At 33.7% G+C, this 4,985-nt stretch overlaps 1 long non-coding RNA gene across 1 annotated transcript; it reads left to right on the top strand.

Moving 5' to 3' along the window:
* The first annotated feature begins 3,161 nt into the window (after positions 1 to 3,161).
* Positions 3,162 to 4,399, top strand: LOC147477682 (uncharacterized). Its single transcript, XR_015208770.1, has 3 exons — positions 3,162 to 3,651; positions 3,754 to 3,820; positions 3,967 to 4,399. It is a non-coding gene; the product is annotated as an uncharacterized LOC147477682 (long non-coding RNA).
* Positions 4,400 to 4,985: the final 586 nt, after the last annotated feature.

Raw genomic sequence — 4,985 nt, 5'->3', positions numbered from 1 at the left:
TTTTGCCAATAACTATGACAGTACTTTAGCGGTTTGAATTACTGTACTATTGCATTGGCCAGAAGGCTTATGATTTGGTTGGTGGGTCTACAATTTTATGACTGTTACGATATTACCAAAAATTAATGTATAATAAAACCTCAATATCAAAATAATTTTGATCTAATGCGGATATTTATAATCATTGTTGTTTATTAATATAATTTATTTCTTTCTTTGGATGATATTTTTTCAGTGGCAGTTTTTTGTAAGGTTCTGTGTTAGAATAATGATTGTGCTTATAAGAAGTCTAAGAGGATGAAGTGGTGAAGAAGTCCTAAACCAAGCACCACAGCAAGTAAGTCTTTGGACATGATAACGTGTATTGTTGGTTCATCACGTGCATATTGTTCCCTGTGAGATACACTTTAAACTTTAAATCTTATAGAATATGAACCGTTATCACAAAGTTATCTTATCCAAAAAATTTATACAATGTTAATCTCATGTATACGTTCTTGGTATGGTGTTGCATTTTCAGCTTTTATGATTTTGCATTGTAGATGGTTAGATTATAGGATTATGCTTAAAAGATTTCATTTAATTCAATTGGGCCTACCTAACCTAACTTTATATATCAATTTTCCATACAATTTATGACCAATGATATGGAATATTCTAACTCCTTAAATTTGGACAGAAAAATATATAAAATATTGAAACTTAAGTAAATACTCTTAGAATGTCTCAAAGCTGCAGATTTTACATAATGAGATTATGTCAATTTTGCATAACACGTTGTACAAGAGATAACTTTGAAGTTTTTTATTTTTTTAATTTAAACTATTTGTTGCAATTTCTAACTTCAAGTATTTATAAATCATAGAATTGGTGGCAACGATGAAAAAATGGCTTGGAGTTTCTTGGTAATTCTGAGGAAAGGAGGAACTCACAGGTGAAGTGGATGATGCTTTGGTGAGGCGAGGCTGTTGCTAAGTTGCAAAACCATTTTGCTATTTTTTTTTATAAAGACATTGATGGTTTTGTTGAAGCATTGGAGATCAAAAGAGTATTGGAGTCCTTGGGTTTAGCTAAAACATTTTCTTTTGCTTGAGGTAAATATAAGTGCACCATTGCTATGATAAATGACATGTTTTCTACATCTATTTTGATTGAGCTTTGCGTGTTATAATATTAGATTAAATTATCAATTTGACATTATAAGTTTTATTGATTGATTTATCTGTATCATTAGGGGTTTATTAGATAAGAAAGGATATTCAACATGCTGATGGTTATATCCAGTATCCTGTGTAAGTTTTTTCAACCACCAATGAATTAAGACACCGGTCTACTAGCTTCTCTCAAAACACTCGATCTCAAATTTAGACACATACCAGTTTTACAGTGTGGGTAAATCTGGAATTGGTGGACTGGTGCGTATTAGTGATAATCAAAGTGGACCAACGACTATTAGGACATCTAGCACAGTTGCCTATCTATAGTTTTATTTTGTTAGTGATTAGAAGTTTTTTTTTGGTTTATGTGATGGTTTTAGTGGATCAGATCAGACTATTAAAATGACTCATCACATGTCATTTCAAGGTATTTTTATAACTTTTCGATAATCCCAAATAGTTAAAATCATATATAACTACAATATTATAATTTGATAACTAATAGAAGCATTTGTGAATTTGATTTTTATTGCTATTTTTTGTAGAGACACTACGGGAGGATCTATGTACACAGTTGGCTATTATAGATCACCTTGATTAATCAACAGGAAAGTAGAAGCTTGATGTTAAAGAATTGAATCAATTTCAAAACACACACAAGATGGGAAATCAGAAGTTTGATGAAAAAGAATTGGATCAATTTCAAATAACCACGAGACGGGAAATCAGAAGCTTGATGCAAAACACTCACGAGATGGAAAAATTGGATCAATCCCAAAGCACCAACCAGACGAGAAATCAGAAGCTTGAATAGTACTTACAATGTCTAAGGTTCGAGCTTATTCTATCCAACCAACCAAAAAGGCCCAATGCAACAAAATATCAAGTCTTTTTCATACACATTGTTCATTTGAAGTTTTGGAGCAAATTAAACCACTAATGCATTTGTTTTCTCATGATTTTACCATGTTTCTTGAAGAACATTATTGTTTGAATTGTACACCCATGAGGTGCTAATTATAACTAGCACAAATTCCAATTGTATCATGACTTTCTTCTAATGGGAGATGTCTCTAAAAAAATATGAAGATGGAATTTCAAACGGGATTCATTACCAAAAGTCCAACATAGATAGTCTTACTTACTCAAGAGAACAAATAATCCAAACTCACTCTCTCTCTCTCTAAAAAGTCTGAAAGTACTAATAGATAGATGATTATGACAATAAGCAGGATTAATGCGCCATAAGTATGCAAAAATTGTAAATGTGCACTGTCGTGTGTAGCAGTTCAAATTAATCTTAAAGGATGAAAGACTTCTAATTTTCTCTCGGAGAGTTTCAGTATTCTATGACCCTTTGTTAATTTTCTCCTTGCTTTTTATTCTCGTGATATATTCTTAGCTGTGTTTATACTTCAACCTATTTAAAACATTCATCTTCATGTAGATTGCACCTGATATAGCATGGGGAAAACATACTCAAGTTGTAATGGATGTTGGCGAGCTTTGGAGAATTTCTCTTTGAGAAAGACGTAGTGCTTACTATGTCACTTACGCCAAAGGATGAACATGAAGCCCAAGTACAATTTGCACTTGAAAGGGGAATTCCAACTATATCACCTGTTATGGGCACTAAGAGATTACCCTTCCCTGCCAGGGTATTTGATGCTGTTCATTGTGCGCGTTGTAGGGTCCCCTGGCACATTGAAGGTATTGCAAGCTGACAAGCCGTTGGGATATAATAAATATATGATGAAAGCTTTTTCCTTCTAACAACTTATTGGGAAATTACAATCTGCAGGTGGTAAGCTTCTTTTAGAACTAAATCGTTTGTTGTGACCTGGTGGTTACTTTGTATGGACTGCTACTCCAATTTACCAAAAACAACAGATATTGAAATCTGGAGAGGTAGATATCTTCGTTACCTTTTTACTTGAGAGAGAAAAAGGTAAGTCAATTTTAACTTATCCGGTTTCTGTCAAAATTGATTCCAGAAATGTCTAGACTCACAAAGAGCATGTGCTGGGAAGTAGTGGTGATTAAGAAGGATAAAGTGAATTGTGTAGGAGTAGCAATATACAGGAATCAGTTTGAGATCTTCCCAGACAATCACATTGATACATTGTGATGGTTACACTATAGGTAGTTTGGAACTTACATTTTGGCGATGGTGTCAAGTTGGACCATGGTCTTGATGGGGTTTTTGTATTCTCAAAGACTGCAAGAGGCTGCTTGGAATGGAGAGGGTCTTAATTTTGAGCAGTGGTTTTCGTGGTTAAAAGTTTTGTAATCTTTACATAAGTGGACGGTGTAGACATGATTTGACGAAAGGATCGAGATTTGGAAGAATAAATAGAGTCCAAGTCTGATTAGCCTGATCCACCATCTCGACAGCGTTGAAGGAACGAGAGGAACAGAATAATCGGAGCCATCATTCTCTCTTTAGATTGAGTTCTCTCATTGCAACACATTCCACCCAATCAATTCAATCGAGGTAAAACAAATGAATTTTCTCTTTATAACACTGTTATTCTTTTACCTTTTTGATGTTTAATGCAAACTCCATCTCAACTAATTTGCTATATGTTGTGGCAAGTTCTTCCCCTTTCGACAACGAGTTCATCAGGTTCAATATCATTGGTTCAATGAGAGAACTTCATCAGGTAGAAAATTCATTTTTAAGCTAGTCCATGTTAATTATAGTGTATTCTACGCTTTATATATAAACTTTTTAAGCGTTTAATGCATGAGTTTGGCGTTGATCATTTTGGCTATCTATACACCTCAAGCTATGTCGCGTAACCTCCAGGAACTATCTATGGAAGATAGGCATGAGCAATGGATGACCAATTATAGATGAGTCTACAAGGACTCTGTTGAGAAAGAGATGCGCTTCCAGATATTCAAAATCAACGTCGAGTACATTGATACTTTTAACAAAGTTGGTGATCGAACCTATGTGTTAAGTGTCAATGGCTTTGCTGACCAAACCAATGAAGAGTTTGTAGCATCTCGAAATGGATACAAGAAGTTCTCTGAAGAACGAAAGTTGGAGACATCTTTCAGGTACAAAAATGCTGCAGCAGTTCCATCTAGCATGGATTGGAGAAAGAAAGGAGCTGTTACACTAATCAAGGACCAAGGCCAATGTGGTAAGTGAAACATACACTTCTAAGTTCTAATAAGCTATATACTAATATGAGTTGCTCTTGGTTTTTGGCATATCTAGGTTATTAAAAAGACACCACCGTACCATTTTGCTGTTTGCTAATAAATTTTTTTTATATGAAAATACACAAAAATTCAGGAAGTTGGGCATTCTCTACTGTAGCTTCTATGGAAGGTATAACCCAACTCACAACAGGTACATGGATATCTTGACCATGGTTGTGGAGCCAAGTTTACCATTAATTGGTATTATTTCATTGATTGATTGTTCAAGCCATGGGTTTTTAATTCTAGCATGTTTTAATTGAGTGTTTGTATATTTTTTTTTATTAAAAAGGAAGAAAAAATATCATATATATCCAATTTTAATGAAATTGAACATACCCTATTTATATATAGCGATAGCTTCTTACAGGCTCAATTGAATGGGAATAATGATTTTTTTTGTTTCTTGATTTATTCTTTAACTATTTTCATTTATTTTTTTGATTTATTTATGAGAATCCCTCTTGAGGTTATGTGGAAAACTTTTGGAATTAGTAGGTGTTAACTTGACGGATCTTTATTTTATTTTTTTGTTATGGATACAGATAGTCTGATTTATCATTTGTTTAGGAGGATGCGTAGTGGTTTCTAGAGTCAACTTGGGAAGAAGAAACC

This window comes from Coptis chinensis, chromosome 9, assembly GCF_015680905.1.
Source record: "Coptis chinensis isolate HL-2020 chromosome 9, ASM1568090v1, whole genome shotgun sequence".
Classification (NCBI taxonomy): domain Eukaryota; kingdom Viridiplantae; phylum Streptophyta; class Magnoliopsida; order Ranunculales; family Ranunculaceae; genus Coptis; species Coptis chinensis.
This window is presented reverse-complemented; position numbering and strand designations above follow the sequence as displayed.